The sequence below is a fragment of the Protopterus annectens genome, chromosome 8.part0 (assembly GCF_019279795.1).
Source record: "Protopterus annectens isolate FY-2018-M chromosome 8.part0, PAN1.0, whole genome shotgun sequence".
NCBI classification, from domain to species: Eukaryota; Metazoa; Chordata; order Ceratodontiformes; family Protopteridae; genus Protopterus; species Protopterus annectens.
Genome location: NC_056741.1, coordinates 1,911,022,210 through 1,911,033,500, shown reverse-complemented (window position 1 = coordinate 1,911,033,500; position 11,291 = coordinate 1,911,022,210).

Sequence of the window (11,291 nt, the reverse complement as noted above, 5' to 3'; positions counted from 1 at the left end):
ATGTGACATTATTTCTAACTCTATACTTTCAAGCATTCTGTATCTCTTTTTAAACGGAATGCAAGATGGTGGAGGAGCAAAATGAAATACAATTTTATATTCACAATTGAACATTATCAATGTTCATATAAAGATGCTGTTATTTGGTTGTGTGCAGTCTTTTTTACTGTTTGGCTTCTTTGAGTGCCAATTCTATGTTAAGAGTATATAATGAGAAGATATAATTGGCATCAGCAGACTTTCCTCATTCTGCTAATGCAAAATGCTGTTTCTGCAGAGGATGGAATAATGTGTTACAGTATGATGCAATCATTGTAGACATTCACACTGTAAAATCAACATTTTGAAAGACATTTTTAATATCCATCAGCGGTTCCTTTATTTGCTTTTATGGTTAAAACCGCTACAGACATTGGTAATGTGGTGATAGATAATAAGATTATTTGATTCGTGAAATTCCTAGTTAGCTTCTTAAATGGTGAGTTCAGGTTCTGTGTGGAAGCTTAGGGCTGTTTCTGGGGAGACCCAAGCACATCTGAAAATGCTGTACGCTTAGACATTAATTATCTGGTATTTGTTTTAACGTGGAACCAATCTAAATGCAGAAGGACAGCAGTCAATGAATATGTGCATTTTATTGCAAATCAGTAATAGAAGAATATTGTATTACTCCAAAAACTGCAAAGTTCAAATGTGCACACATAACATGTTGCAATGAAGCTTAAACTTATACTGTATGGGAGGCCCACAGTAATTTTATATCTATGGGAGTTTCAAGGTCATTTGAGTTCAGAGGGAAGCTAACACTGAGAGAGTATCACAACCTGCAAACACATCCACTATGATTCCTCATGTTACAACCTGGTGCAGAACAAGTTTGCTGAGGACAACTAGTTGAATTCAATACAATGAAAACATTAAATGTAAGAGATTTCTGCAGGAGTTGAGTAATGTCTTTCCACACCCTCCATGTATGTGGGACAAGACTCCCATGCCCCCATAAGAACTTATATATACCAATTCCACAGTCACAGCAACACAAAGATTGAAGAAGTCTTCCCAAAGAAAGAGTTCCAAGAGAAAATGTCAGTCATGGAGTTCATCTTCTCCAAACTGAGTTTGACCAGGCAGAATGTCATCCAGTTTGCACTCAAGAAGGTGGAGGGAAATGCCTAAGGACTAGTACATGCTAAAATAAGATAGAAGTGCAGCCCAGTGCAGAGAAGAGACTGAAACAGGGCAGTGTGATGAGGATTTCAGTAAATTAACTATTGACCTATTTGGCAACATATCTAAAAGTAAGGCAAACAAACCACAGCTAGAGAACTAAGAAACACCCTAAGGAATAAATACAATAAAAGTAGCAGGGCGAGGTAACCTTTCACGGGAGATGCATAGAAATAATTAGCCAAAGGCAAAGTACTCAGAAACAGAAGGCATGCGAAAAGCATTTGTCAGAGTACAAATAGGACTGACGCCTCTTCAAACTCTCAGGGTGCGGAATTTGTTATAGAAACATAAGATTCTCCAGGACATACCATATCCACAGTCACTATAATGCATCAGACTTCACTTTATTCCCAAAATAAAAGCTGTTGTAGCATTTTAGATGCTCTTATTGTTTCATGTCAACTTTACTTTAGATACAGATTAATTCATTTCTGCAACAGCTCAAAGAATGTAAGAAACTCTATTGCTGTAAGATCTCATGGTATTTCCAATTTTCCATATATATATATATATATATATATATATATATATATATATATATATATATATATTTTTGCCCTAAGGACACAACTGTCAAAATAGAAAACTGTCCTGTGAAAAGGACAGGTGGCAATCCTAGCTACAAATGCAGTTTACATATTCTAAAGAGAAAAACTGTATGAGACACTAATAAAAAGTGCAGGAAAGAGAACACTAGGATATATATGTAAATGTATAAATGTAAGAGTGTGGATCAATTACATTTGAAACACAACTGTCTTCTAAATGCAGTCTAAGTGCGTCATTGTACTGTTGAGGTTTGCCATCCTTCAAATGAGACCTAGATGTTAAATGAAGCTGTCTTATTACCCTCCCCACTGCATAATGCCGACAGAGAAGCAAGGACACTATATCTGTGTGAGTTAATATTCCCCTTCTTACATGGAGTTTCCAGATTCTGTGAGTATTCAGCACATCTTCAGTTACTTCAGTACCACTTTAAACATTGTGTAGAAAGTGCAAAGTGAAGTGCATTTGATACGCTCATGCTCCTATACTTTCATGTGCATGTATCTAGCTGGTCATGTCTCTACAGCAAATATATATTATCAGTAAATTGTCTGTTGTATTTTCTGGACATAAATTAGCAATGGATCCAGCACCATTTGTACAACCAATTCTTCGTGTGTGTGTGTGTGTGTGTGTGTGTGTGTGTGTGTGTGTGTGTGTGTGTGTGTGTGTGTGTGTGTGTGTGTGTGTGTGTGTGTCTACAGATGAAAATGACAGAACAGTTAAGATGAAAATCATAAGGTAGCATGACTAGGTGCTAGTTGCATGAGTTCTATATCAGGGAGAAGTGAGGCCATAAAGAAGTACTTTTTTGCAACAAAGTGATTCATTATCTTGAGAAATATTCTAATAATTATATCCCAGAACAATGGAAAAACAATAGTAAAACCTATCACTAAAACAACTAAACCATTCAAATCCAGTGAATCTGCTCAAGCTCCATACTACCAACCCTAGGAAAGATCTTCAAAAATTGGTATACAGTCAAGTGACACATTATGTCCAATCATACAGGATACTGTTCCTATTCCAGTATGATTTTTAAGTTAGGAGGAATACCGTGACTGCCATCTACACCCCATACCTCTCAACTACCTGGTGCAAGAAATCTGGACAAAGCCAAAAATTATGTGGGACAAATAAAAATAGGGACAGATTTTAAATATTGCTCTAATAAACTTAGAAATTTGCTAGAATAACAGGATTTGTGTTATCATGCATTTTCTAAAGGATATAAAGAGTTTGGTAGCTAATGATTTGCCAGAAAACTACAAATTTTATGAGGAAAAAATCTGGAAATTCTGCTAAAATATGGACAATTGAGAGCTATGCTACATCCTCATAGCTGATATGCTACAAAATATGAACAAAGGACTACCTAGCAGTGAACTATTTATTCATCTTGGAGAAACCTTTGACCTTTGACTTAGATCTTTTATCCTCTCATTAAACTCCCTGCACACAACAGGCTTCAGCAAACAAGTTCTGTTGTGGTTTAAATCCTTCCTTGATAGCAGACACCTTTAAAGTGTGAATAAAAGCAACTACCTCCACATCTACCCATCTAAGCAATGGGGGACCCTCTGGCTACTGAACTGCCTAGCTCTACTAGAACCATAACTGTAGCCCTAAAAGTCCCACTAATTCCTAACTCTAACCATAACCATAACACTGTGCTGCCTAAACCTAAAACTCCATCCCTCCTCCCTAAACTAAAGTCACAGATTGCTTCCTAACCCTAGAACTCATCTGTCTTCATGAGCCATAAACCTGAAGTCCCATATTACTCTCTAATCCACTCCCTAAGCCTAAAATTCTCTTTCCAGTCCCTAGACCTAAAGCTTCCCATACCTAAAACTTATCCCCCAACTGATTTGTTGCCTGAAACCCTAACCTGCACTCTCATCCCTTCCCCCTCCCTATGGTTGACACACTAACCTTTCCTGAACATGGCTGTCATGTACCGGTGAGGCACAGCAATTCCACACTTTCTTCGTGGCTGCCACACCTCAGCTGATCATGTAGTATAGTTTCAGCAACCATCTGTGTGAACTACCAGGTGCCCACTCCATGGCTGTGAGATAGTGATATTTGGGCACCAGGACTTGGGTGCTTGTAGTGGGCCTGTTGTGTAAGTAGTGTTTGCCTTATGTCTTGAGATGTGGCTGAAAAAGGTCTTGCACAAGTCCACTAATCTGCTTAATAAGCTACCACTAAATAAATAAACCATGATAAACTGAATCACAAAGGTTGTGTATTTGCTGTATTTCACTTTTTTCTTTCCTATAGCATTGTTGTATTACACAAACCCTCACATGCAAACTTACTACACCCTTCTGCAATGCTTTCTTCATCATATTTAAGCAGGAATCCACTTACTTTTTATGTTATTACACAGCGAACAGAAAATACAATTAATAAATAGGAAAAATAAACATAAGATTTGACCCAGTAATTTCACCTTTGCTCTGATTAGTTTGCATTATTCCTTTCACCTGCAGTTCTCTATCACACAAACTATGGCCTATAACATGTGGGTGTTCCTTCATGTAACAATGAGAGTCTATGATGACGTATGTATTCCTTGAGACCACCGGAGAATAAAAGGGCAACCAAAGAATTAATGGCATCTGAGGAAACAGATGTCATTTTAACAAAGATGTAGCAGAAAAACAAAAACACCCAACAGATTACAAATCAGACATATAGAACAATGATACATAAGTAACATTGCCATGTTGGTCAGAATAATGATAATGCTTTCCTGTTTCCCCTCAGTGGAATATTTTGCAAGAGAATAGGTAGGATTTAGATTACCTCTGGGAAGTGGGTGTAGTAATGACAGCTTATGTTGAAGAATATATATAAACCTTCTTAACTAAGAAGGGAAGTATTTTCCTTTCTTTACTATCAGAAATTTATTTGGGGTGGATAAAGACATTGATTCTGGCTACAGTTTGTTTTTTCCCCTTTTGACCTACTTCACGTCTGTCTGTCTGTCTGTTATTTTTAAATTCATCTAAAGCTCTGAGATTTATCAGAACAATGTAAAGTGAAACAGATCATTATATACTTTAACCAACAATTGCAGAACTTCAGAAGACTTTTTCCCAAAATACTTTAAAGGAAGACTTTATTTTTTGAAGTTTTATAATGAACAGAAAACACACTTAGCTAAGGTAAAAGCATTCTGGAAGTCAGCACAATCATATGTTACAATACACTGCAATATAGTGAACTGGTGAATATAGCTCGGAATGTTATTAATTCCTGGGGCCACCTATTTAAATGTAAATAGTATTGAAAAAAAAAAAAAACAAATACAGTGCAGTACACTGTAATATTCAAATATCTGTATGATTTCACACAGTCTGTATTTGACACAAGTTTTATGTATGCATGTAGTATTATAACCATTCTCTGCTAGTGGTAAATATTGCAGCAGCCCTGATCTAAAACAGACCACTGGGAACAAAGTAGGCATTAGGGAGGATCATAGGATCATAGGAGGTTACTATGCTAATGGGCCTAGAGCACTTACAAGCCTAGCCAAGTACAACCCCTGTTCCCAAGAATATTACGGTATTAAGCAGAACTAAGTTAACATCTACTGCCCTGTCAAAGAGGGACACAGGTGAAACTCCTGGGGTGAATTTGCAGTTTCCCATCCAGTAAATAGGGTCAGTGAGGGGCTCTGATTCACCTGAATTGGAAGTTTGTTCCAGAGGACAAGTAACCTCTGTGAGACATATCTGTCTCTCCAGCAAGTCCTATTGATGTCACATACTAGGTTGAGCTCCCTAAAGTGAGTGTATCTTACACCATTTGATTTATGAATGAGCAGCATGTCCATTAGAGCAGGATCCAAGATGGCTTTATATGCAAGGCAAAGGTCACCTCTGAATACTCTGGAAGACACAGAGTATAGTGACAGTAATTTCATTCTGTCAATGTATTACATATGCTGAGGACCCTGCATTTTCTTTGTAAGAAACCTTTGAGGTGCTTCCAGTTGCTGCAGGTGCCTGGTAAGGTACATACCAAAGGTAACATTGTACTCTATTATTGGCCTGATGCGTGAGAAGTGCAGAGGGGTTATAACAACTTTTGTTCTGGATGCAATGCCCTTACTTATGAGGTGGGTGATGTAGAAAGCCTTTCTTACCACCGTGGAGACATGGTGGTCAAAGGAAAGGTTGCTGTCAACTTGTGTGCCCAAATCTCTCACCATTGATTGCATGCATAAGGTGTTGTTATTATGTGGCAATCTGCAGGGACATTGCCCTTACTGAAGGGGATGATAATGCATTTTTTGCATTGAGTTTTAGCCCATAACTTTGGCACCAGTCATTTGTCTATGTAAGTCCTTCCTGTAGGATGTTAACATCGCTTGGAGACTTGATGACTGTACCTAGTTTGCAATCATCAACAATCTTTGTCAGCCATAGGCCTTTTCTTTTAGGCTATACATCTGAGAAGTAGATTCCAAACAAATAGGGGGCCCAGCACAGATCTCTGTGAGGTATGTCTCAAGTCATTCACACCAACATGAACTATGATGGAGTCATAACAGTACTTGTTGTGGAGAGACTTGAGTGTGTGTGTGTGTGTGTGTGTGTGTGTGTGTGTGTGTGTGTGTGTGTGTGTGTGTGTGTGTGTGTGTGTGTGCGTGTGCGTGTGCGTGTGCGTGTGTGTGTGTGTGTGTCTGTGTGTGTCTGTGTGTGTGTAATTTGGTGGATCCTGGCACCCGACAGACAGTTGACCGTAACCTTCTCCTTGTCCAACCTGGTGAGTGGGACATCTGCGTGTCTCACTATACAGTCACCTATGACCAAATAATTTGGTTTAGTTGTGCTTTGCCTTAGGGGGTTGTTTGGTGAGACACTTGTACTTGTGATTTTATGTGGGGACTTGATGACTGCATCCAGTAGGCACTGTATTACGCATAGCATGTTTGTGAGGTCTGTGGTGTTTAGGTAAATTTCTGGTGAGTATCTATGATGGTTTGTGTGTTGACAGCATGGTTTGTGCAGGAGATGTAGTATGTGGGCTGACAACCTGTTCAGTGTCACTGTTCTGTGAATGAGAGAGCAAGCATTCCAAATTCTTAGTGTATATGCATCACTCACAAATTGAGCTTGAGTGATTTAGGAGTAGTGGGTTGTGTGTGTACATGAGGCATTTGCTACACTGCCTCAGGATACCCATGTAAATGGGGGCTTAATGATGGGTCTGTACTATTGGGGCTCTCAAGGGATACAAGACTAATAGGGATTAGGAGATTTCAGTTAAAGTGGCAAATTTTTTAGAAAGCCCAGCTGAAGTGCTCTCTGACCAGCTAAGCACAATTTAAGGGACTCTTCCATTGGAACATGGGCAGCTTCTAAGGGAAAATAAATCTACATTAGCCTTTGTGTCTATAACCGCCAATGGTTACCTTCACTGTACGATTCTGTGTAAAGGTGCAATACATGCAAAGAGATGCCTGGGATTGCTCAGATGAAGATAGTAGAGCAGTGGCTGGTCACCAAACTCTGTGGAGCTGTGTTAAAACAAGTGTAAACCTGTGCAAATGCAAAGCTTATGTAGCAACTGTGAAAACCCTTTTTAAAACAAGTTAAGCAATTTTCAAACAAGCTGGCCAATGGAAATTCTCAATATTGAGCCTTATTCCAACAATCAATCTCCAACTCAGACAGGTTCTTTGCTACAGTCTTCTGCCACAGGGGTGCTGGGGGCCCTCTTAATGTAAGATGGCTGAATTTAGTGCTCGGATAATACCAATCAGTCTAGATTCCGCAAATCTGAATATAGCCTTTGCTATAAAATACACAAGTGCTAGAAAACAGAAAGTGCAGGAAAAACAGTCTTAAACAGCAAACAGTTGAAACAGTGAAACAGCAAAACAGTTAAAACCACTAAAAATAGTTTAAAGTAGGCAGCAATTCAGTAATACACAGTTTAAAAGTGCAGTACAGTGAATAAAAATACATATTTTTCTGTAGATTTCAAAGGATGCCATGGATTTCATTTGGATTCACTCCAGAGATCAGAGAGAGCACACCAATCCTAGAGCAGCTCCTGTAAACTGGGAAGCATGGGTGAGATAATTGTAGACATTACCTTGTGTCTGATGTGGGTTAAAAATAAAAAAGTATCTCACTTACATTTTTAGACTAGCAAATAAGTAAACAGTTAGAAAATGTCACTGGAAAAGAAGCATTTCAGCCCATGATGCTTTAGGAGTTATACTTTTTGAGAAAGAAAAATGTGCCAAGCAAAGAATCTTTTACTGTCTTCTTAGAATATGTACAGTTAGTAATTTATGCAGAAGCTCAGTATTGTTAAGGCTGTATTACATTTTTTAGACTGCTTGAACATGCTTATTCTAAACATAACAAGTAACATAGAACAACAACACCCATCTCTCTAGCTAACTGCAGTGACCAGAGTGCTTGGGATCATATGCCTCTCTACCTGTAAGTGCAAAAAATCTGGACAAAGCTAAAAATAATGGGGACATAAGGCCCAAAATCAATGATTAATTTTAAATGCTGTTCTAATAAACTTGCATGCTAAAATAAATAGTTTTGCATTAACATGCATTTTTCTGAAGGATATGACGTCTGAAAGTCAAATGTATGTAATTTATTTGTGACTTCATCCTTAATTATTTGCCAGAAAACATCACATGTTTTATGGAACAGACCAAAAATATGAGGCAAAAATCTGGACATTCTCCAAAAAAGATGGTCAGTTGAGAAGTAGGCTTGTGATATGAGAATGACAAGGTAGGGAATAGGTAATTTGGAAGACTGTTGACAGTAAAGATGCTGAAGGCCAAAAAAATCCAGCTGGCACTGCACTAGAAGCTGACAGAGGTGTGCTACATCCAACTGGACTAAACAGACATGCCTAGCTGTTGTTTTCCAACAGTTTCAACAGTTTTGTGTACTGGTGCATCAATGCAAAAGTACATGCAATAAAAGCAGACATTGTTTCTGTAACTATAATTCTTTATGTCATATTGTCTTAGTTAGGATTACAAGTGAAGGTGAGTATACTGTCACTTAATTTATCAGGGCGGTATACCAAGTAAGCAGAGCCAGATCCAGCACAGGGTGACCTAGGCAGCTGCCTGGGGCCTGGTGCTGGCATAGGGGCCAATAGATGTTGGCAAAAAAAGTCTTCTGTGTTACTCTATTTTGAACTGTGACAGCTCCCAATTCTTCTCAGACAAGGCACATTCTTGCACAAGCACAATGTTAAAGAATTGACAATACCGCACAGTGCTGTAGACATTGCCATATGTAGTGCATGAAGGTCTGGTAAGTAACTACTATACAGTGTACCAATAACCAGAAAAAAAGCACTGATGAAAGGGCCATGACAGATGTTTTTTTGCAGGAGGAATATAGATGGCAGTGATGCATATGCTATTTTGTTTGTTAATTTGCAGGGGAGAGAGAGAGAGAAATATATCAGCACTGGAAAAAAATGGGGTGGGTAAGGGGGTAGGAAGTGATATCTAGGTGTTTTGTATATCATAACCATGTCACCAGCTTTCTTATGCTGTCTAACATTTCTAATTATATTGTAGCCTGGGGGAATAATTTTCTAGTCTTTAGTACCTGTTTTAGCCAGTTTTTTGTAGCTATTAGTATGTCAGATGTGTATTAGGCTTTATAGGCATGTAACTCTAGTAGTTTACTGTAGATGCTCCTAATATTTAAGTTCATTAAAAGTAAATTATTACCTTGACTGAGTAGAACAGGAGTACTAGGGGTAGCTGAGGTGGTAAAGTTGCAAATGTGTAGAGAGAGAGGCTGGGAATAGGACATATATCACCATCAGCAAGCTTAGATAGGAGGTTTGTGTAGTGATTTTTTTTTTAATTTAGTTTTCACCTTTAAATTATCTGTGTGTAGTGTGGGTTCTTCTTTGGTGTATTTTGTAGTAAAAAAAAGCAATGTATGTGATAGAGTATAGGTTGGGTGCTATAGCAGGATGAGGGGGTGATTTAGAATATTGGTGTAGTGTTCTAGATGTGTCAGTGGGGTTGGGTAACAGTGGAGTATAATAAGATGTGGCATTGGTAAGAATAAATAGTAGAAACAGAGATAGTAAAGGGCAGCATAATGCAGTTGTAGTAGAGAAAAATATATAAGTTTAAAGAATTTAATAAAGGGTGAACAGTAGAATAAGTTAAGGTATTGCTGTTTAAATTATAGGTGGGTGGATGGAATAGTAGGGGGAGGAGAAAAGTAGAGTAAGGAGGGAAGGCCCAAGAAAAAGGTAGTGCGATGTAATATAGCTATGTATAAGAGAGAAGATCAAATAAGATGGCTGCAATGTGCATGATTGGTTGTAGGTATGGAGTGGTTGGGCTTAGGGAAGTATAAATGTGGCTGTAGTGGGGGTGGGTGGGAATTGGGGTAGGGTAGTCAAGGGTGAATAGAGCCTGTTCCAGCCCATTTGGGCCAGTGCATGGACAAAAACAATTGATAGAGTTGGCACTGCTATATTTTGGATGCATGTAATTAAAGGACCTTACTGGTGTAAATACAAAACTAAATCTTAGACTATGTAGTATTAAAAGTACTAGACTAAAAACAATAAGGGTAGAAAGACAATAGTAATTCAGCAAGTAGTTATCAGTGAAACTTCAGGACATGGAAAAGGGGTGAAAAAGCAAAGCAAAACAGAATGGCCTATATAGGTAATGAGTGAGTTTCACAAAAGCAGTAGCTGTATGCCAGCAAGAGTAGGGTGTAGCTCATTAATTGGAGAGGAAATGAAAAAAAAATGAAGGGCACTAGAGGGCTATTTTTTAATTTATTTCTGAAACCAACCAGCCCAAGAAGCATACCACTAAGTACTGACCAAGCAGAGATGATACATTACACTTGACACCATTTTGATGATAACATGATTAGGATCACAGAATGAGCAAGTAGCTTCCACTTACACCAAGTAAAATGACAAGTCTGTAAGCATTTTCAGGGTTGGATGTTGTATTTACTCTCCTGCAGTCTTTGTGGGGTGCAGTCCATGACTATACTTAGTAAAAATACAAGTCTGTAAGCTTTTGCAGGCCTGGATATTGTATTTACTCTGCTGCAGTCTTTGGGGGGAGGGTGCAGTCTATGACTATCTGGCTAGTGCAAGTGGCTGAGAGTGGACAGTTGGAAACTAACTCTCCAAACAAGTTAAGGGGAGATTTTGTTTTGAGATTTTTGTTTGACTTTTATTGTGTTCCAGAAGGGTTTATGTTTTTTCAAGATGGGTTTGCAGCAGATTCCTACAGTGTCTAATATGGCTTTGTTGGTGCTTATTCTAGTTATTTCCTTAGGTGAAGATAATATGAATGCTTGTCTTTCTCATCACTTTGCTGTTTACACTGTTTATGGCTGTGTCTGTGCTGTTTAATAACTTTGCAATTTAGAGGTTTAGCTAGGGTGCTTTATGAGCCCTTGAATTTTCTTCTTTTGTGTGGGTATAGTACCTCTTGA